Below are 24,369 nucleotides of genomic sequence, written 5' to 3' on the forward strand. Positions count from 1 at the left end.
AAACTATGGCCATCATTTTGTGGGGGCAATACCAGATTGAAAATATGGACGATGTAGTCCTAAAACTCAATATTAGCATAAGTTTATCTGTATTGATCAGTGACTTGTGTTTGAATGGCCACGGGCAAAGCAGAAATTTTGTACTCTGAGTGAGAATCAATTGATCTAAAACCTAGGTACTGAATGCTTGAATAGTCAACAAAGATATTCTTTTTCTTTTGAGTCTGGTCAGCTTAGTTTTTCCCTGGTCAAGTGTCAAATATGATTATTGAAGGTCTAGAAGGATCCCAGCTAAGTAAAGAAATAAGCTTTAGAAAATAGAAAAACAAATGTAGAACTAATGTGGAAAAGAATTAAAATCATGATAGTGAAATCTTAGGTTTGAAAGCAGGTATAATAATATGTTTTATAACAATTCTATTTGTGTTTTGCCTACAGTTTAATGTATGCAGCATTTAAAGGAATACGTTACTAAATTTGAAGTTGCAATTAATTATTTGAGAGAATTTGATCAATCAAATTTTAAATCAATAATTTTAATACTCATGAAAATTGGTTTTCAAACTTTTGATTCTTAGATATATGAATTTAATAAATTGCATATTAAATAAATTACAAATGTTACTATTTATGTCCATGCACACAAAGTACCTTAGAGATTAGAGCGTTTATCAATGCAGATGAAGAAATAAAGCCCATAGAAGGTAAATAATTTGTTTAGTGTCACAGGGTTTTCTGCCTCCTGGAGCCCCATGTTTCCTTATATATTACATCATCTCTTCAGATAAAAGGGAGAAAGATTAAATGTATTCTAGGAAGAGAGAGACAACACAAGAAATGATTAAGAAATGGGCAGTGACTGTAAATCATCAGGAACGACAGACAGTATGCTATGGGCGAAAAAGCACTGGACCAGAAGTCAGGGGCGCTAGATTCTTGCCACAGGATGACCACTCACCAGCTGTGTGAAGTAGAACAAGTCACTTCATCTGTCCAGATCATCATTTCCTAACACAGTGCCTGGCTATAAAATTTCCAGATCCTTTTCACCTGAAATAGGAATGACAAAAGTGGCATTGTAACCAGTGTTGTTGCCCCCACATATATAGAGCAATCAGGTAGAAAAAAAAATACAGAAATTTTCAAAAATCAAGGCAACAGGAAAATAGAGGTAGAAGAGAACAAAAGAAAAACAGATACAACGAAATTCAAGGTCAAAGTCCAATGTAAATATAAAATTCCAAGTGAAGTTCAAGGACCAATTTCTCTCGAAGCTTCCTGGACGCCAAAGTGAAAAGGGAGACAATTAGCTGCATTGTGGTTAAGAGAGCAGCATTTGGAGTAAGACTCCCTGGGTTCGTAGCCTAAATCTACCACTTACTGACTGTGTGACCATAAGTAGGTTTTCTTATCTGGGAAACCAGACGATAATAGTACATAATCCATAGAACTTTTGCAAGTATCTGCATAAGTTAATAACTTGCTGGGCATAGTTCATTCATATACAACACAGGGCCTAGCTTGCTGTTAGGTTTTTAAATTTTCTCTTTTTACTTATGATATAAGCATAACAATTATTTGGGAGTGGTAACTCCCTCCGATCCCTGTTTTAGCAACACACTAAGAAAATGATGTAACTGTTTAAGACCTTTATTTATGCGTACTAATGACTTGTGCTTGCCTAGAGGCACATAGCAATGAGTGACAAAATGTTTCAAAAAAACTGAAAATCCGAGATACTCAGCACAGTGCCCAAATCATAGCAAATGTGTTTGTTGAATGACAAAGTAAGGCAAGGAGTACCAGTAATATAACAAAATTAAAAAGCTAACATAGCCTTTTATCTTCTCCCAAAGGGGTGGCTCAGATCTCTTAGCATTTTTTCCTTTTTTTTGAAATCATTAAAAAGAGTATTTTTGAGGCAGTAGAGAGATGATAAGGATATGAACTAAGCACCTCTCAGCCCCTAAAACTTACTGAGATGGTAGGTCCTTTGCATGCATTTAATGCCAAAGGTAGTCATTCACAGGCATTTACGGAGCTCCAACAATATTCCTGCTTTTTCACTAAGGTCTGGGATGCCAGGATGGGTAAGACGTAAGGTGCTCAGGGAGACAACTTCTCAGTGTCAACAACATCAACTACCATGATTTCAAGGAGAATATGCTCCAGTAGAAAAGTCAAGATATACACCAATAAATGTATTAGTACAAGACACATTAGTACATACATGTGTCGTAAGAGCAGGACAGATTGAAATTGCTACAGAAACCCAGGGGAGAGGGAGATCACATAAGCTAAAATACTTGGAACTAAATACCGAATGTGCAGTATGCAGATGGAAAACCCATTCCAACTCTGCTACGCCTGTGTTTTGTCTTTCCCATTTCAAGGCTACCGTGAAATAGGTCAGCAAAAACAAATTCTATAACAGACCCTAGTGAAAACCTCAGATAATTGAAATCCTTCTTTGGCGTTTGACTCTTGTCCCAGGGAAAGCTTGTCATGTGTCAACTCTGATTGAATACAACAGGCCATGTTTAAACACTCCATCTCCTTAATTTCTCTTCCCAGAATGCACCCCTTCATCTTGAAAGACGTGGTCGAATTTCTGAGTGATGAAATCATTCAAAAAGAATCTCACCATCCCATGCAAGATATTGCTATATTCACATTTGATTCAAGAGAATATGGCACTGGTTACCAATGATTCAGTCGTCACTTAGTATCAGAGACACGGAATGTGCCTGAGTGTTGTATTCATTTACACAGATGAAGCATGTTACTGCCACTGTCACATTTCTGGTGTTGCACAATGACAGCATGGTTTACAAGGACGGAGATGATATACCTATTCTGCCTCCCAGCTCTTTAAAGCAATTGGGAGCTGCTAGATCAGCCTTACTGGGAGGAGTTGTACAAAGAATTGTAGACGATGAGTCTGTTTTAGTGTGAATTCTTCTAGAAAAAGCTGACTCTGAGATGTGGACCTAAATGGAGGGAGTTTATCTGGAAGGTGAAGAAAATACTAGCAGAGGCGTGCAGGAGACAAGAGAGAGAAAGCAGCCAATTAAGAGGAAATTATAAAGCCGACTACCATTATGGGTGTTGAGTTCCGTCCCCTGGACTCACTGGGCAGTCAGTGTTTTACACTCACCACTGAGTTATCACACCCAAGGAATGAGGAAGCTGGGTGTTTATACAACAGTCCCCGTTAATCATTGTTCTCTAAGAGTCTAATTCCGCTGCATTTTCAACCCACCACTTGGGCAGGAAAAGCATGCCTCAGAGAGAAAGTCCTTGCACGAGAATGTCAGGGTTGACAGATGGAAATGGGGGATGTGGCAAAGCACTTGTCTTAGTCACTTTAGGCTGCTTTAGTAAATGACCATAGACTGGGTGGCTTACACAGCAAACATTTATTTCTCACCGTTCTGGGGGCTGGAAGTCCAAGATCAAGGTGCATATGATTTGGTTCCTGGTGACGGCCCACTTCCTGGTTTGCAGATGGCCTCTTCCTTACATAGTAACAACACATAAGAAGCTTTTTTGAAATTTCCCGTGGCTCCCTAGGGTTTAAATTATTACCGATTCATTTTATTCCCTTTTCTACCCTAAATTAGGGAAGGGACAAGCCAAGCTAGCTATACTCAAATCTTGAGCTGGGTTTCAAGTACTTACTATTGGCAAGAAAAAAATCACTCAGAAAAGTCCCCCTCCTGGCATTGTGAAGTAAAAATATCTCGCCAGTTTCATTTCTCTTATTCTTCACTCATTACTCTGGCTCACAGAGATTTTCAAAAAGTCTTTTCCCTTTACTCTCCGAAAGTGGCTTTCGCCCCATCTCCCATCTTTTATAGTGATACGTTTTTGAGTTAGAGCTAAAAAGTTGTGGTGCTTAGATAGCCCAGGTGCTAAATGTAGAAACCCATTATCTCATCTTGCCAGGTGAGTCTCAGAACCTTCTCAGGGAGAGGGCTCACAAAGCTTCAGATGCTAATGCAGACACCTGCACACCCAGAGGCGTGGCTTTTGTCTCTACTAAGGGCCCTGGAAGCCATAGCAGTCCGGCCCTTTATCTCAATGAGGGGTTTGCTCTGGGTCCTAAGAGCCATTAGGAAGACATCTCAACAAACTGAAAAGAACAGGACTGTGTTCTTCTGGGCCTTTTTAAACTTTTAATGAAACTCTCATTTGAAATCCCATACCCATTTGGCTGGCAATAAATGGGGCAACCGCTGCTAGCTAACATTACCCTTTCACTACTGGTGGTAGTCCAGCCAGTGTTTTGCTAGCTGGGGATTAGGAGAGCCATTTATTGCATGAAGAACATGACTATCGAATAAAGGCTAAGAATTGTTTTGAGTGGCAACTTTCCAGGTTAGCCAAAATTTGAAAAATGACCTACACGGAGATGAGAGAAGTCACTAGATTCAGGGAACTAGAGCAACGTTGTTGGGAATTTGCGGGGAACACCCAGCACCTCCCTGCCTCAACGGGTTCTGAACACAATAAAAAGTAAGATAAGCAGCAGGTGGAGGACCAAACCATCCCCTTTTCCCATCCTACCCCACATGTCACCTCAGCATCCAGTTACTGACTTCTGAGTTCGCTTTCCTTTCTGCTCTGAAGAAATCAACAACTGCAGAAACAAGACTGGGGCTTCGTAGAAATTCGATTGCCGGCTAAGCTAGGACCGTATCTTCTGGGCTGCGTCTGCTTCTCTTTTTGAAACAAATATATTTTGGGTTCAGAACCAATGAATTGTCTTTTATTTGAGTGGCCTGCAATTGAACTTGTTATTTCCATTGTTGGTAAGTGTGAAAGATAGAAATATGTGTCCACATGGTCTGGAGGGGTGAGAAATAAGTCAGACTATGATAAAACCAAGTCCCTCAATTCAGGCAGAAGATAGAAGTGCATGCAACTCTAGTGAAAAGTGGTCCCTCCGGAGGGCACAGGGGGCAGAGGGGTGCAAGCTCCGGAAGAATGCAGAAAAGGCTCAAGCTGAGTGGATAGCAGAGGATGTCGCTATATATATAAAACTTGAAGCTCGCTTACCCCTGCCATTCCAATTTTGGCTTCAGTAGTGACTTTGCCTAAATAAGCAACTCCAGAAGATTTAAAAGACACAAGTATTTTGATCCATTTATTTTAAGGACAGACCCTTTTCCAGTCCATCATAACATCCAACAGATGTACAGCAAGGATGGATTTGTTACCAGGCTTCTCTTCACAGTGTTACAAATGTATGTGGCTAATTATGTAACCACCTGCCATCCTACAGATGGAAACATCTAGTCTCCAGCTGGAGCTCCCACCAAGACTAGAAGATGCTTGGCAGCAGTGGTTACAGGCTTTGGAGACCGAGCAAGTGGAATGGTTTGGCCTGTTTTTCCCTTTGCGGATTCCAAACTATAGCTCGGGTGGACAGAAGTTGCCCATGCTTTAAAATATTTTCTTCAGGGGGCCAGACTGGCTGGCATGATGGGCCTTTTTCAGCTCTGCAGCCTTGGTTTGCAGCCTTGGTTTACTTCCTTATGATACAGAACTTTCCTTTTATTCAACCAGAGGAAGTGACTTTATATGATTTATTTATGGTTTATTTTATTCCATTCTATGGAGCTCTGAAAAATATAAAAAGATAATTATTAAAAACTAGATGTGTCATGTATTAGTTATAGGCATGTATGTAGCCTTTTGAGAGAAGATGAAATGAAGTCACAGACACACTCAGACAGGAAGAATCTAAACCTCAGTTCAGGCATTGGGTCTACTCAGGGATTTTTTTCACCACAGCTCCGTGCCCTGTGCCCCTTGGGAGCTTGCTCTAGACACCTAGGAAATGTCATATTTTATCGATGTTTGAGAATGTCCCCTTGGTTATTTTATTGGGTTGTGACTGCTCAGATCAGTAATATGGAGGAAACAGGTTTCATTTGATGTAAAGCTTCTGAAAATCTGAATGCCATTACAGACTGGCTTTTTCCTGCTTCTAAGGACAGCCTTCTCCATGCGTTAGGAACCCATCTACAAAGCCAAACAGAATAATAACCTCCCTCAGGTCTAGCTGAGAAAGACTATGGAGGTGTTAATTTTATGAGAACCTTGAGGTCTGCCTGCTTCTTTTGAGATATTGAAAACCAGCTTGTGGTTTATTGCTTCTCTTTGAACTGTTTATTCCCACACATAGCACACAGCCGTTTTGGAAACCATTAGGCAGTTTTGAAAACATGATGAGGTCCCGGGCATCTGCTCTTACCAGCCTCGTGATGTGACAATGGAGAATAATCGGCACCGAGCACCCTTCGTCAGCCAGTCCTTGGAGAGATGGATGGCTTATCATTCAGAGCACAGTTAACGCTTGCCAGTTGTATTCACTTCAGGTTTATCTAGTCTTCTTTATGACATTGATGCTGTGTGCGTGAACGTTGCTATTCTATGATTATAATTCCATTGACAAGCTAAGAAGTGTGAAGTCCAGAAAAGCCACTTGATTTACATAAGGTTGCAAAGCAAGTGTTAAACTAGGAGGCCATTAGACTGAGGTGGCTCTAATGCTGTGGGGACCCACGTTAATGAACCAAAATATAAGCCTCTAATGGCCTCAAGGTTACAACATCAAAATGCTAAGGACAACCATTGCAAAAAGCAACGAGGTTTTCTGCGACAGCCAATCAGATCATGTGCTTTCTTTGCTTCTACACTTTATATACCTCTTCCCCCGGCTGAAAACCTCTCAAACGTTATGAAAAATATTAATCTATGAATCCACGAAATTTAACAAACCTCAAGTATAATCAACACAAAGAGATCCACATTTAAACACATCATGGTCAAACTGTTGGTCTCGGAAGCTCGTGCTACATGTATTAGTTCCTTAGGGATTCTGAGGAAATCCCCATGACGTTCATTGCCAAAAACACAGCAATGTATTTTCTTCCAGGTTTGGAGACCGGAAGTCTAAAATCAGTATCGCCAGGCCAAAATTAAGGTGCCAGCAGGGCCATGTTCCCTCCATGAGCTCTAGAGGTAAATCCATTCCTTGCTTCTTGTGGTGGCTGTTGCCATTCCTTGGTGTGTGGCCACATCACTCGTCAAAGCCAGCATCGTCAAATATCTTTTTGTTCCATCTCCCCATTGTCTTCTTTGAGCGCATGTCAACTCTGTCTCTGTCTCCCTCTTATAAGAATAATTGTGACTGCATTTGGAGCCCTCCTGGATCAGTCAGAATTATCTCTACATCCTAAGGTCCCAGACTCAATCACATCTGCAAAACCCTTTTCTGCCATTTACAGTAACAGTCACAGTTTCCAGGGGGTAGGATGTAAATGTCATTGGTAGGACCATTTCCTACCTATTCGGCAGCCTACCACACTACCCAATTTCAAAGCTAACTATAAAGCTACAATAATCAAGACAGTGTGACAGTGACATAAGGTTAGACTTAGAGATTAAGATACAGAGCCCAGATATTCACCCTATATTCAAGTTAATTTTTAACATTTTGAAGGCAATTTCATGGTGAAGCATAGATTTTTTTCAACAAATGGTGCTGTGAATAATTGGATATCTGGAAGAAATAACAGAATTTAAAAACCTAAGAAATTTTATCTCATGCATAAGCAAACATTAACTTTAAAAAAAAATAGAAAATAGACCTAATGTAAATGCTAAAATTATCAATCTTTTTGAGGCTGAGTCTTCCTGGGAACACTTTGCCAGAAAGTCCATGGAAACAGATAGTCTAGAAACAAACTTCTGAGAAACAAAATCATAGGAGGCATGTGGCTTTTAGTGCATATTTCAGCAGCCTAAAAGAGATGAGCTCCATGGCAGAGTGAAAAGGGGAACTAGGACTTGTGGTAAAAAGGGAAAAAAAGGAACACACAAAAAAATCAAAGCTAAGGCAGTTTTCAGAGGGCCAAATACCTGCAGAAATTATTCAACAGGACTTTCAAGATGGATAAATACTTCCCATTTATTTTATCTGACTTCACATTTTACATATAATAGCTCATTTATCTTGCCAATAAGCCTCTGAGGCAGTCAGCATAATTGCCACTTTACAGATGAGGAAACTGAGGCCTGTAAGTGATTTGTGCCAGCCTAAGTGTGCCTGACTCTCCTATTGCCTACCTTTCAGAATGCTGTGTTAATTAAAACTGCTCATACCCTGAAAGCAGGAGAGCACTTGAAACCTCATAAAATGTTCTCCATAAATAATAGCTGACACCCCATTGGCTCGAGACTCGAATATGTAATGTGGAAGGAGGCAAGGCCATCCAGTGGCTGTGCCCCACTGCTCACTAGGTGCAAATTCAGGCTGTAAATGCTGCCACCGGGGGAACACAGGACAGAGAAGTGACCTGGAGAAAAAGGATGACTCCTGCTTAGGATTCACAGCAGGACAACAAAGCCTTTCAGCAGCACACCTGGACCCTGCGTCCCTTGCAGAGGGGTCCCGTGAGGTCACTACAAACAACATAAAAAGAAGACAGATGTGGAAAGCAGAGCAAAGCACAAAGAACACAAGGAATGCAATGAATCGGAGACTAGAGAACAATGCACAGCCTCTGGCAGGATTAAGTTGTGCTATTTAGCCTAACTCTTTAGCAAATCTGCCCGTGTTATCCAGTTATTCCTGTTACCGACCAAAGGGCACTCATTAAGATGGCAATAGGCATGGCTGTACGACCTGCTGGGGACGTAACAGGCATATTGTATTACAGGAGTGAGCGAGTAGTGCCTCTGTTTGCCGCCTCTTGGGTGGAAAGGAAAGATGAAAGATTTAGAGAGCTGGTGGCTGAACGAGGTGGTTCCTTGTGAACGGGGTTAACCAGTACTGAGGAATGTTTACGGGATAATAACAACTAATGTTCACCAAACGCATGCTATGTGAGTTGCCTGGGTTATTTATTTATTTTTAACCATCTTATGAGAACCCACGAATATCCTCACTAAACAGATGAGGAAATAGGTAGGGAGTTTAAAACAGAGCTAGGTCTACTCAACCTTAAAAATGAAGCCATTTGCTATAGCTCTAGATACACCCCCCCGACCCCCAAAAGGGGTCTAATAACACATAGCTTGCTCTTCCTGTCAAAAACCTGGCAGTAATAAAGGCTTACGAATAATCGAAAGGTCTTTCTTACTTTTGTGGCATTTCCTTAGGTGATCTGCTTTTCGAGTACTCTAATTTCACTCTTGCAAAGTGCATTAATCACTAGGGAAACAGCTAATTCATTGATACCAGTGGAGACCTTTATCAATAAGGATACAACAGTTTATGTGACAAATCACTAGTAGCTCTGCGTAGAAAGGCTTTCCAACAACAGCGTATAGCATTAGAGGACTGTGGCCTTCGTGCAACCAGCAGCAGGACGTAAATATAGGACAGTCACTCCACCCAGCCCATTTGGCCAATCCCCCGAGGGTTAGTAAGTACTGGTCTCCCCAGACCTCATTTGCCAAACCTGCCACTTGCACAGCAGCAGTGAACTGCCTGCAGAGCACAAAGCGGTCTTTGTCTTCCTCACCTCGTCATCCCAGAGGGCTTTCAAGTGACTTGTGAGGTGGGCAAGCAGTTACTGGGCCTAATTAGCTCCCCCACCAATGGAAACACTCCCCCCAAACCCTGTGGCCTTCCACACAAAAGCTGCAAATTGCTTTCCAACCTTTGAAGCCATCCCAGGAAGTCCCAGGCAACGCTAAGGAAGGGTTTCCTAGCTGTGCCTTTGGTTCCCGGCCCCCTCTGATCAAAAGCATGGGCAAAGGGAAAGAGAGCCAGCCGCCATGGGCAGTGGCTTTGGAGAAGCACTGACGCCTACAGCTCATCAGGGCTGGCTGGCTAGGGCAAGGAGACTGTGTGTCAAAGCCCAGCCTCCGATGGCCACAGTGTGGATTTGATCATTCAGACGAGTCAGCACAGAGGTTCTGCGTTCTTCCCTCCTCCTCATTCTCTTTCTTCTTCCCAGCGCAGCCGGCAGTGGGGTAGTGTTGGCCTCCAGGCTTCCAGACTCAGAGGCAGCAAAATCTGGGACAAAGGAGTTTTCTGCGTCCCGCACCTGCCATGGCTGTTCTCAGGCAGCCGGCTTTCGCATTCTGGCCCCAACACCTTCTAGCAGTGTGGCTTTGGACTTGTTTCCTGACTCTCCAAGCCTCAGTTCCTTCGTCAGACTGCCTGGGTTTGCATTCTAGCATCATCACTTACTAGCTGGCAATCTTGGGAAAGTATCTTCTCTATCTTTTATGCCAAATGAGGATAATAATAGCACCTGTCACATAGGCAGGAGTTGGAGCCACGGGGGGCCCACCTCTGAGCCCAGAACCATAGTTCGAGGGGCTGGGTGGTAGGCACTGAGCCATGAAGGAGACCCAGCCACTGCTGGTGATGTCCCTTGTTGGCCTAACAGCAGCCAGCAGGCAAAACAGCCTTGGAAGTGGAGTCCGCAGGGGTCCGTCCTCTGCAGTGCAGAGCAGAGCAGGAAACGGCGGCCGTGCGTCTGAGCACAGACATGTACAGGGCAGCATGCTGCCCCAGACAGTTGTCTGCAGGGCTAAATAAGCCACACAAAGTCCCGAGAGCAGACTGGCACCTTCTGTCTGATCAGTATGTTATGTGGCAGTTATTATTGTAGTTGTGATGGTTAATTTCATGTGTCAACTTGACCGGCTGTCCAGATTAGGCATTATTTCTGGGCATGTCTGTGAGGACGTTACCAGAAGAGATTAGCATTTGAATCAGTGGGCTCAGTAAAGCAGATGGCGGTGGGTACATCCAGTCCTTTTGGGGCCTGACTTGAACAAAACCCCTTTTTTCCTCCCTCGCTGCTTGAGCTAAGACTTCTCATCTCATCTTCTCCTGCCCTCAGACTGAGATCTATGCCATCAGCTCCCCTGATTCTCAGGCCTTCAGACAGACTGAGTTACACCCCTGGCTTTCCTGGGTCTCCAGCTTGCAGACAGTGGGAGCTCTCAGCCTCCGTAACTGCGGGATCCAATGCCTTGTAATAAATCTCCTTTTACACATAGCCTGTTGGTTCGGTGTCTCAGGAGAATCCTGAGAACACAGTAGTCGTGGTATTAATAGTTGCAGTGGTAACTGAACTGTGCAGATAGCCATTCCCTGTGGCCATGGGTGGGTCCCTGTGTGACCTGAACAGCTCTGTCAGCCACTGTAATCCTGCCCTCTTGGATCTAGAATGTGGAACCCCTTTCTCCAGGTCCAGCTGCAACCCAACAACACACAAACATAGCACATCCCTCTCTGTCCTTTCTTCCTCTGCCTTCCAAAGCCCAGACTACTGTTGACAGTGTCACAGAAATATGCTAACCAGGTTCATATCAAAATGCAGCCCACAATTGCTGCTGTCATCTTGTGTCCACGAAACACTCTCCTTACTCTGACCCCTCTCAGAAGGTCATCACTGCCTCTCTTTTACTGAATCAGAATCACAAAGAAACTTACCTTCTCTCCCACAACTCAGCTATAAGGTGCAGGATCGTGATGAAGGGTATACACTCTAGAATCGGGTCTGAAACCTGGCCCAACACAGGCTTCCTCTACGACAATATACAGGCCACCTAATCTTGCTGAGCCTCAGTTTCCCCATCTGTGCAATGGGTGGTTCTGATGATTAAAAGCGAGAACCCATAGAAAGCAGTTAGTACAGTAACACTAATATATTAAATGCCTAATTAATGCTACTTATCATTTCCTATTATTGTGTCTCTTCTCTCTTACCTATCTTGTCTGTCTTCTTTTAGGCCTCTCTTAGGAGAAAATGTGCCTGTCCATCTTTACAAGTATAAACTCACCTCCTGTTCTTCAGTAATATTTTTTTATTTCTCTCCACCAATTATCTCAGCTTTTTTTTCAGGATTAGTACTTACTCTTTTATTTCTGCATTCAAATGATTTATCTCCATATTTGTAATTAATTGGCTCAAAAAAATACAAATGTGCAACACAGGTTTTCTTACTAATAAAGAAATATACATTAAAACAATTCTGAACATCTACTTTATATCTACCAAAATAATTAAAACCAATCTATTTATTTATTCTTTTTTTCAAATGGCCAAATGTCATCAAGACAGCAGAGGAAAAATAAGTTTGGTGGTGGCCCTAAAAAGTCCCATAATCTTTGCAGAAAGCAATTTGGCAAGTGGTGACAGGAGTCATAAAAATGTTTACACTCTTTGACCTAAGAATATCAATTTGGAGAATTTATCCCAAGAAATTAATCTAAAGGAAAAAAATGAGTTCTGCAAAGATGTTTATAGCTGCCCTAAATATTATCACTTGAAACTAGAAACAGCTATTCTTGACAGGCTGACTAATCGGCTCAAATGCTGTATACACTGGGAGAGGATGTGGTCCTTAGATGTGGCAATTACAGAGGAAGAAAAAATCAAAGTATTGTGCATCCATTGTTACCATAACTGCCTCCGAGAACTCTGTTCAGGCCTGAAATGGATAGCAGGGCGATATGAGCAAAAGGAAGTTAGACTCAAACAGTCATAAATATAACATACAATTTTTAAAAATGTCTTTTAAAACCATAAAATGGAAACAGGCAGTAGAATTTTGAAATAATGCATGCCACAAGTGGTCAAATGTCCTTTGCTCTTACTTCATTCAGCAGATAAAAAATTACTGCAGCCCTATAGGTGGCAGACTAAGAAACAGTGACATGGAGACAAAACACAATGGTCCCTGCCATCAAAAACACAGAATCTCGACAGCTACTCAACCGAAAATCACTCTATTCGCCAAGAGGAAAGCAAGAATTGCTCTGCAAACAACAAGATGCCTGGTGTCACCTGCGCTAAGAGGAGAACTTACCCAAGGAAAAAGGGGGTGGGAAAGGAAATTGCAGGCAGAGAACACCGGAAGGCAGGTCATTTATGTAAAAGAGTGTAGCGCCCTCTGGAAACTACAGGTGGCGCAATATAGCTGGATGGTGGCATCCTGGCGGGTAGGTGATGATAGGCCTGCGAATTAAGCAAGAACCAGGTCAAGAAGGACCACCACATTGTCAACTGTGAACTGTAAACAGAAGGCTCTGGAAAATCCTGAAAGACTTGAAGAAGGAAAGTTATATAACGATAACTATTACAGATAAGGTGATGAGTTAATGATGGCTGGGTGACTGTTTCACATGAATTGGTTAATAGAGTGCGTATTTGTATGTAATTGAGGAGGGAAAAACCAATTTGTTCTAAAAGGAATATCATGTCCATTCTCTCGGCCTACTAATATTCGTGAGCCATGTATCTTTCCTCTTAAAACAAGAAAAATCAACGTTTTTCCAACCACGCTGCTTACTTTAGCTACCACTGCCCCAATTTTTGGATATGTAGCTGATGTCTCCTACTTCTGCACTTCCATCTCAGACTTTCTCCTAAACCTACTTCAGTCAGGTTTCAGCCCCCATGATCCTACTGGACCAGGTTTCTCAGGCATCTCTGTCAAACGAACCATTGATTTATTGTTGCTGTGAAACAGGAACCATGTGAGGTTCTAGGATAGAAGGGAATAAGACAGTCTGGTCCTCACACTTCAAGAATATAGGGTGTAGGGGGTAGGACAGATGTAATGCAGAGATCAGCTGGGGCCCACCTGCCCCTAGGAGAGCTCAGAGCTCTCAATTCCATTGGCTCTGTTAGTTTAAATCCTCCCCACAAAATTTCTACAAATGACCCTGAGGTCTCATTTCAACATCATTCAACATCATGACTTTCTCTACCTCCTAGGTTACTGCCTAGGCTGTCTCTGCTTGTCTTCTCGGTCGAGGGGGGCTACCCAGATGGGACATTCAGCCCCTTTTATGAGACCCCTCCGTCCCCACCAAAAACAAGAAAGTCACTCAGCACCAAGAATTTGCACATATCATAAAATTCACTACAGAATGTATGGAGCAGGGAGGGGAGACCAAGGGGGTATTTACATGGAAGTAATGTTAGTAAATCTAAATTGTCGAAGAGACCATTAACCATGGGGCATAGGAGGCGGTTATATAAGATGGTTATTCACTACCTTTTCCTCACCTACACTCGCCATCCACCTTCTTGCCCCTTTCTCTAACCATTACTTCTCCTCTCCTGGGCACTCCAAATTCCCTCTCCATTCGACAGAGCCTTTAATCATTCTGTAAGACCTCCTTGAAAATGGCATGTTCCTGAGATTTTAATCTTGCCTGTCCCTAACTCCACAGCTTGGGAAATTAACTTCTCTGAGCCTCAGATTCCTCTTTTGTAAAATAAGGATAACCATCAGTATAACATTTTAAAGCAATTAATAGGTTTTTCTCTTTTGCATTTCTGTATACACAATCTGTGTCATCCATCTCAATGGTCCATCTGCCACTCCTGGGGTAGAGAGGGAAGAAAATTATAATAGGACTTCAAGGAAAGAATCACTCTAGCTAATTTGAAACCAAACAATAGTATTGAAATGTGGGCTTCATCGAGAAAGAGATTTTTCTAAATTCCTTTATCTCTTTCCTTGAACATCTCAGGAGTTGTCCTGGTGTAATTGCTATTGCACTTTATAGAAGGGACGTCCCAGTCCAAAAAAAAAAAAAAGAGAAAGGAGTTAAAGAAGCCTGTCCTTTGTTATCCCAGTGAAAGATGGGAAAAGATGAAAGGCAGAGATAAGGAAGGGAGGTGACTGCAGGACCCCATCATCTGTCTCCAAGCTGAAATTCCAGAGTGGAGGATGGGTGTTCGCCAAGTGTAGGGGTTGGGGGGACGAGGTAGCTGGTTACAGTAATTTAGGAAGATTTAATGGAGACTTGGACTTCGAAAACTGTCAATAGGGATTTAAAGAGAGAGAGATGGAACACAGATATGAAGGAGGGAGAATCTCCACGTCCTGGTGAATGAGTGGACATCTCTCCAATTTATAAATTGTCTTTATTATCTGCTGCGTTTGTTATTTTTGAGCTCATCGTCCTGATTTCCATGGCCTCTTACTGCATAGGCATTCTTCCTCCTCTCTGAAATCTCATTTTCTGCCATGCTAGTTAGCTTGCTTTTCATGAAATAAGTGGCTAACGAGGTTTATGGAGGGAGGGTGGACTCCTTTATTTCAGGACTGTCTAGTGTTTGCAACAAGCTGGACAATAAATTTTACAAGATTTGTTTCAATCTTGTAAAAATGTGTAATAACGCTACCCCACCCTGATACAGTTGCTATTACATACAAGAGTACCTTATTCCAAAGGGGGGGAAGCTAATGGACAATTAATCAATATTTGGTACAGTGTAGTTCTAAGCATTTTGTCATTAACAATTATTACCTGAGTCTGACTTGGTAATAAGAGAAGCTGCCGATTGCTTTCTGTTTGTTACTTTAGCCAGCTTATGAGGATAACAAACCCTGACCTTTCTACAGAAAGCAAAGGTGTACAAAGCACCTTAAGGCAGTGAGGTGTCATAGTGTCTGTATTATACAGAGAAAAAAAAAATAAAGATCAGAGAGAGTAGGTAAAGTGGGATGCAAAAATGGGAAAGGAACTCCCATCGGTGTCCTTTTAGGAAATTCATCTCTTTTTCCCATTACCCAACCCCTCCCACATCCTCCATGTTTCCTGAAAGATCTCTGAGGAAGAGCGCTCTGTTTCATGCCATAAACACTCTCAACGCCCTTGGATGGAAGTGCTCTGGGCTGAGACACCTGAACACTTCCAGTCCTTTTGGGGGGACTTTCCTGAATCCACATGGGGCTCTCTAATATTTCCAGTTGATTCCCTTCATCTTAACGGGCAAGTGTATTTTCTAGAATGCTTCTGTTGTAAGTAAGAGAGAACCATCTCCAACTTCCTTATGCACAGGAAATAAAGAAGTTAATTGACCTAATGGAGAAGAGCCAGAGTGTGACAGGGTCTGACGGCATTGGACCCACGGACTGGAACTTGCCTGAACTCCTATACTGGCTTCTATCCCCTCCCTTCTCTCTGTGGTTCCTTTAGCTTCTATCACTACAGACTGGGCTTTTATAGTAATGGGAAATATGGCCACTGCATGGTCCAACACTTTTCTGTCTTAGGAATTTGGTCACCTGAAATTGACAGCCCTCAAGATCTCTTTTGTCCCAGTTCCAAAAGTTCCAAGGAAAGGCTTCATTGGCTAAACCTAAGCTAACAGTCCATCCCTGGACCAGGTAACCGAGCTGAGGACCAAATCAAATTACGCTTTTATGGCAACTCCAGTGTAAATCATTTGGTCAAAGGTATAGAAAATTCCTAGAAAAGTGGGTTAGATAGAAAAGCTCAAGGGTTGGCCACTGGGGGAACAAAAAGATGAAAACACAGTCACACATATGTTTCCTTCTGTCACGTTCTTATGACATCCTTTGACCCAAGCTATAGAAATATATATATATTGTTCTGCTTCCTACTCTAAACATAGCTAAACTCAACTTCAAATTTTTTTAGCGCTTTTATAGAGCCTCAGCTTACTCTTTCTGATGTTGCCATATTAATTTTTATAGTTGTCTACCTCATTTGCTACATTAGGATCACTTATAATTATACAGTCAAGGGTCATTTTGTACACCTCCAATACCCATGGTGGCATCTCCCCCTTTGAAATCATTGGTCTCAGAGGCATAACTCCATTTTCTCTGGGTTTTTACATCTCCAGCTTGATGGTAAAAGATGCTTTAGGAAAATAAATCACTATATCCGTTCACTTATTCCAAGAACATTGAAGTCTTGGAATTCCTTCCCCTACATCAACCTCCCCACTCCCTGCATCCTGGGAGTGGGGAGGTTGATGTAGGGGAAGGAAGAGATACCCAAAGATGGCTCCTAACATCCCTGAGAGTCTGGCAGACGACATAGACATTGGTACAAAGTAGACAGGGTCTGGGATATTAGGTGCTGAAGGGGACCCAGCCATGATGTATGAGAGACCTAAGAAAGGAGAAACTCACTCAGAGAAGTAACTGCAAAGGGCAAAAATCTCTGTACTGATGTGAAAACAGACATCTCCTCTTTTTCTGTCTTGTCCCAGCAAGGAGACTGCTGGAGTCACAAGATCACACCATCACTAACCTTAGAAGCAGAAGGGACCTGAAAGGTCAGTCAGCAATAAACTTCTACCCAGGGTACAAATTTCCCCTGCCAACTTGTCTCTACATGGGGACTTCCCACAATGGGGACTCACTGAGATTATAAGGGGATAGGTTGGCAGAGTGGAGAAATCACAAGATTTAGGGTCAGACAGACCTGTGTTCCAAACCCAGCACATACTAGCTGGACGGCAGGCCGGCCACAGAGCCTCTGAGCCTCAGGTTTCTTGCCAGGTAAATGTTATCACATTGCCTACCATCCAGGGTTGCTGTGGGTGGTGGCTTTGACTACTTACCTCCTTGCGGCAGCCCAGTCTATTGCGAGACAAACAGAATAGACAGGAAGCTCATTGTTGGATTAAGATGAAATCAACCTCCTATGCCCTCTGTGTACCCTGATTCTGATTCTGTGCTTTGTACGGGAGGAAGAAAAAAGAACCCCTTTCACTCCCCTATCTAAAAGTACCTCCGACTGGACTGTGATAATACAGCAGAGCCCTTTTTCCATGGCTGTCCTTTCCCCTCAGTGGTCAGTTCTCCTGGCTTATTGCATCCCTGCTAAACCTTTGTATTTTTCCAAATGCAACCATCTCAGCCCTCAGAGATTCAAACGAATGGCTCGCATGGTATTTGCCTATTACAATAAACAGGTTTTAAATTAAATCTTAGGTGCCACAATTCCCTCCCCAAAGAATCACATAAAATGGAAGTGTCAAAAGTTGGAGAAAGTGTAACTGTTTGACAATTGAAAGTAGAACCATAAGCTAGATGAATTCAAACCATCCCATTGGGTCACACAATAGATGTTTCTGTTATAAGAAAAATGGTGCAGAGGATCTCCTGCCTCTCGAAAATCAAATTCATTGTGTTCTGATAAGATGCCAAAAGGAATCCCATTGACGGATGTAAAATATTCAGGCTGCAGTCTCTGTGGCTGAATGCCAAGCTTTCAGCCCTCTTACTCACCATCTTCAGCAATGCAAAGCAAATAAAATGAGGTCTCTTTCATATGAGAATGAAAAATTCATACTGATCCTTGTATAATGCAAATTCCTCTGACCAATGGTGGACTAACAGTCCAATTACTTTAACATGATTGCAAATTGCACACCAAAACAGCACGCCATGTTGTATGTAGATAGATAGATAGATAGATAGATAGATAGATAGATAGATAGATAGATAGATAGATAGATAGATAGATACAGATATATAGATATATATATAGTCAAATTTGACTTTCTGTCTGTATTTCCCAAATATGTTTTGTGGGGGCGTGAAGGAGGGGAATCAGGTGGCACACCTTGACATTATTTTTTTAAACGTGAGAGGAAATGTAGCAATTTAGAAATTACTGCAGACTTCAAAATTTTCCATTTTGCTATTTATGTGCCATTGTTGAATTTCCCAGCAGGTACAAGAATGAATGAATATCTTATGATGAGATGAGGAGTCATGGAAGAGACCCACAATTGCCAATTACATAGTATTTTAACTTAGAGATATTTCTTCTGAAATTATATGTTCATTTGACATTTCCCTCGGAAAATAATGGAGATGGGAAAACATTTTTCAAAGCTCTTGGGGCAGCTATTCAAAAACCCAAGTGCTAAGCAGGCCTGCGTACAGGGAGAGAGGTCTTTTGTGGATGCCGGTAACCCTGCTATTTGTACTATTTTCAGAGTCAACCCTCTAAAAAGAAATATAGTCTGCAACCATAATTAAATGTTGTTTGAAAAGATCTTTCTGAACGTAAGAAGACATTTATAATAGGAAATGCCATCAAAGAAAGGGGCTGACATGGGGGTCATTAGATACAGAACTAATGGGAAAGAACAGATGCGAGACCCTCTGGAAGTAAAAGAGATTGAAAAGGCAAGTGGAAGGGGGAGCTCCTAGGTGGAGACAGATAACCTAGAGGGGTCTTCACCTTGGAGCTAAGACACTGCACCAGAGCTGGTTAGAGCACCAGCAGTACGTCAGACCGCCTAAGCAAGCCAATCTGTGAACATCTGAGCACTGCTTTTGCATTTGTCAATGAGGGAATAAGAATATCTAGCTCAATGTAAAACATTTAGCACTGGGCCTGGTACATGAGGAAAGCACATTTATCATTAGCTATTATTAGTATAGTGATAATAATAAGTATCCCTTAGATCCAGGCAAGAGGACCCACATGATTTAGAGTGTTCTCCTACTGATTTGCTAAAGACACTTCTGGTGTCTAAACTGGGACTTGGGTAAGCAATGTCATCAGACAGGATGCACTCGGCCTGGATCATGAATGGACCCTGGGCTTTGTTTCCTCCTTTTGAGATGTTCTCCAACTCTCCATTCCCACTCCTACGATGTATGGGGTTGACCAGATGCCCCATGGATTTCCAAGACTTTTGCCTGTTAAACTGTTCAGGAACGTAATGGCTGAGCCCTGGTTTCAGGAGGATGGCCTAAGAAGAGGATTACTCCCACTGGTCAGTGTGGTATATCTCTTGTGGGAATTAGGCAAGATTCGTCCATCAAAATGGTGCTGACACATTGCTTTGGGGTGACTCAAATTGTTTATGTAGACAGCGGGGTTCGTAAAAAGTATCTTCTGGGCCTCCTTACATACCTTAGAGCAGCCCTGGTAATAAGATACTATCCATACCATTGGCTACCCTTTTTCTGTTCCCATTCAGGGAGAGAACTCAAGAAGTTCAGGAGAAACATAGCCAGGAAATTCAAGACGATCCAGGGATGCTACAAAGTCTGATTATTTCAAGTCCTTTAATCACTTCAAACCAGCAGATGACTGTAAATTACTGGGAGGTAGGAAAGCACGCCCTCCCGAACTCCCACAACCCATATTGGTGAGCACTCCTAAACCTCAACCAGCCCCAGAGGAGTTTTGAAACCTAGATAACGACTTTAAAAGTTACCACTAGTCAAAAAAAAAAAATTAATTAAAATGATAATTCCACAATTTGCCAACCAAAATACCAAAAACAAAAACAGAACAAAAATTTAAAAAACGGTATTTTAAATAATAATTCCAAATGCTGACCAAGATGAGTGAAAGAGGCATTTCACGAGATTGCTGGGTATAGTGTAAAATCGTTCAACCTTTGGGACAGCAATTTGGTAATATGTCCAAAAAGAATTTAAAATGCTTGTGTCCAGCTATGTAATTTCTAGGAATCTAGCCTAAGGAAATTATCATGAATATAAAAAAATCTGTCAACTTTTCTCTACATAACAGCTGGCCTCCATATCCTTTATTTTTCTGTTTTGTAAGAACGTCTGAAAAACCAAGTGAAACATGAATTACACCTTAGGCTACTCCTGGTGACAGATATAATGGGTTTAGTCATGTTTTTTATTAAAGCTAGCATTTATTGATCTTTATTAAATGCCGAGCAGTGTATAAAGTGTTTTATATAGGCTAATTTATTTAATATTCACCACAACACAAATGAGTACATCACTTAGGATTCCTTCAACCTCAAGAAATAGAAATCCCAGCTCCATTGGCTTAAACCAGAGAAAAGTTATAATAAGAACAAGAAATCCAGAGGTCGATGATAAATTCTGTGGTGCCTGTCAGATAGCATCCAGAGGCTCTCATCACTCTCTCCGCAATCCTCAGGTAGCTTGGTCCTTTGTGGTCATAGGATGGTCACCAGAGCTCCAAGCCTCACATCCAGACATATGAGGTCTGACAATTAAGTTCACGAACTTGTTGCAACGATGTTGCTAACCTTTTTTTGATATCAGAGGGATTATTCATGATGAATTTGTACCAACAGGACATACAGTTAACCAAGTTTACTATTCGGAAGTGCTGAAAGGGCTGCATGAAAAAGTTAGACGACCTGAACTTTTTGCCAACAATTGATTTATGGCTCTTGCATCACGACAATGCACCAGCTCACACGGCACTGTCTGTAAGGGAGTTTTTAGCCAGTAACAAATAACTGTATTGGAACACCCTCCCTACTCATCTGATCTGGCCCCAATGACTTTTTTCTTTACCCCAAGATAAAAGAAATATTGAAAGGAAGACATTTTGATGACATTCGGGACATCAAGGGTAATACAACAACAGCTCTGGTGGCCATTCCAGAAAAAGAGTTCCAAAATTGCTTTGAAGGGTGGACTAGGTGTCAGTGCATAGCTTCCCAAGGGGAGTACTTTGAAGGTGACCATAGTGATATTCAGCAAGGAGGTATGTAGCACTGTTTTCTAGTTCGCAAACTTAATTGTCAGACCTCGCATCTAACTATGTTTTCTTCTACAGGTTTTATGGTTTTAGGTCTTATGTTTAAGTCTTTCATCCATTTTGAGTTTATTTTTGTATATGATGCAAGAAAGCGGTCTGGCTTAATTTTTTGCATATATCTCTTCAGTTTTCCCAACACTGTTTATTGAAGAGAGTGTCTTTTTCCTACTGTACATTCTTGCCTCCTTTGTTAGAGATTAATTGACCATGTAAGTTTGGTTTTATTTCTAGGATCTCTATTCTGTTTTATCAATCTATGTGTCTGTTTTTGTGACAGTACCATGTTGTTGATTATTATAGCTTTGTAATATATATTGAAATCAGGGACTGTGATAACCCCAGGTTTGTTCTTTTTTCTCAAGATTGCTTTGGCTATTCAGGGTGTTCTGTGCTTCCATACAAATTTTAGAATTATTTGTTCTATTTATGTGAAAAATGCCATCAGTATTTTTGATAGGGGTTGCACTAAATCTATAAATTGCTTTGGGTAGTATGGACACTTTAATTATATATATTTTTTCTACCATGAGCATGGTAGATCTTTCCATTTACTTGTGTCAGTTTCAATTTTTTTTCATAAATGTCTTACAGTTTTTAGAATATAGGTCTTTCACCTCCTTGGTTAAATTTATAGGTATAAAATTATACCTAGATAAAATTTAGGTATTTCATTCTTTTTGATGCAGTTGTAAATGGATTATTTTCTTAATTTCTCCATGTGATAGTTTGTTACTAGGGTATAGAAAGTCAACAGATTGCTCTATATTAATTTTGTGTCCTGCAACTTTACTGAATTCATTTATTCTAATAGTTTTTTTGGTGGAATCTTCAGGGTTTTCTCTATATAGTATTATGTCATCTGTAACTAGTGACAGTTTTCCTTCTTCCTTTGTCATCTGGATGCCTTTTATCTCTTTTTTTTAAAAATTTATTGGGATGACAATTGTTAGTAAAATTACATAGAGTTCAGGTGTACAATTCTGTATTACATCATCTATAAATCCCATTGTGTGTTCATCACCCAGAGTCAGTTCCCCTTCCATCACCATATATTTGATCCCCTTTACCCTCATCTCCCACCCGCCTTTTATCTCTTTTTCTTGTCTGATTGCTGTGGCTAGATCTTCTAATATCATGTTAACTAAAAGTGGGAAAGTGGGTATCCTTGTCTTGTCCTGACGGTAGAGAGAAAGCTTTCAGTGAAAGCTTTTCACTGTTTAGTATGATGTTAGCTATGGGTTTGTCATGTACGGCTTTTATAAGTTGAGGTACATTCCCTCTATACACACTTTATTGAGAGTTTTTATTATAAATGGATGTTGAATTTTGTTAAATGCTTTTTCTGTATCTATTGAGATGATCACATGATTTTTATTCTTTGTTTTGTAAATGTGATGTATCATATTGATTGATTTGCAAATATGGAACCATCCTTGCATCCTTAAAATAAATCCCACTCATCATGGTGTCTAATCCTTTTAATGTATTGTTGAATTTGGTTTACTAATATTTTGTTGAGAAGATTTGTATCCATGTTCATCAGGGGTACTAGCCTGTAATTTTCTTTTTTTGTAGTGTGTTTATTGGTTTTTGGTATCAGGGTAATGCTGGTTTCATAGAATGAGTTTGAAAGAATTCTTTCCTCTTGAATTTTTGGACTAGTTTGACAAAGACTCTTTAAATGTTTCCGTACAATTCACCTGTGAAGCCATCTGGTCCTGGACTTTTTTTGTTGGGAGATTTTTGAATAGTGATTCAATTTTGCTACTGGCAATCAGTCTGTTCAGATTTTCTGTTTCTTTCTGATTCAGTCTTAAAAGATTGTATGTTTCTAAGAACTTATCCATTTTATCTAGGCTGTCCAATCTGTTGGTGTATAATTGCTTAAGTATTTGCTTATGATCCTTCGCATTTCTGTAGTGTCAATATAAGTTTTCTTTCATTTCTGATTTTTTTTATTTATTTAGGCCTTCTCTCTTTTTTTCTTAATGACTCTGGCTAAAAATGTGTCAGTGATATAATTAATTAGTAACACTTGGAAACTTGGAGAAGAGGGTCATGTTGCTGAAACTCAGACCTCAGAGAAGGGCTGGGGCTGGTGTCTCTGAGCTTAGAAGCCTCCGTGGGCTCAGGACTTTGGTCTGAGGCCGGGCGCTGCCCAGCTGATGTCTTCACAGTGATGAGGCTGAATCCAACTGCAAACTGGATTCAGCTGTTGCTCCCAGAGAGCACTGCTGCTTCCAGGGTGATGCTTTCAGGAACCGGAAGCTGATAGAAAGCCCCAGGGAGCTCCCAGGAAGAAGCGGGTCTCCTCTCCCCATTCATCCTTGCAGAGTCCCAGCCCCAGAAACTCAAGGCTAACTGTAGAAAGTTGGTATTTGTGCTTAGAGGTACTAACTTAATCAAGTTTTCAGTAAAGAGTTCTCGAAGAAATAAATTAAAAAGGAGGAGAAAGAAGAAAGAGGAAAGATAGACTGCTGGATACTGCTGACGGTAAATAACCCCATGGTATGTAAAGTAAGAATAAAACCAATGCCTACTAATGATTTTGCTCTTACACTATGCTAAGCTCTTTGCACATTTACTCCCTTGTCCTCTGACAACTCTATGATATAGGATTTATTATTCCTATTTTATAGATGAGAAAACTGTGAATCAGTGAGGTTTAGTTACTTGCTCAAGATCACAGAGCTAATAAATTCTGGAGTGGGGATTTGAACCCAGGTGTATTTAGTGTTAAAGCCCATACTCTTCTGTCTCTCCTAGCTGATGGTTATTGGCTAATGTGCATTTGGAAAGTCAGTATTCCAAAAACACAGGATACTTGGAGAAAGAGAGGACTTTGCAGGAGCACAAGTGTGTGTGTGTGTGTGTGTGTATAAACTCCAGTTTCTACTGTCAATGAAACTCTATCTACATCCCTGAGCCCATGAGGCCTGAGGACCCTAAGTTACTATTGTTTCTACCAAAGGCTTTAGTCAAGGAAAGAAAGAAATGAAAAATAGAAGAAATATAAAAGAGGCAAGGCA

General features: G+C 41.2%; 1 protein-coding gene across 6 annotated transcripts in view; it reads left to right on the forward strand.

The window, feature by feature from the left end:
• LOC109443351 (uncharacterized) overlaps nt 1-24,369 on the forward strand; it is a 196,040-nt gene that overhangs the window by 123,451 nt on the left and 48,220 nt on the right. The gene's annotated exons all lie outside the window — the stretch shown is intronic.

The sequence above is a fragment of the Rhinolophus sinicus genome, chromosome 6 (assembly GCF_057876585.1).
Source record: "Rhinolophus sinicus isolate RSI-liver-muscle chromosome 6, RSI-T2T, whole genome shotgun sequence".
NCBI lineage: Eukaryota > Metazoa > Chordata > Mammalia > Chiroptera > Rhinolophidae > Rhinolophus > Rhinolophus sinicus.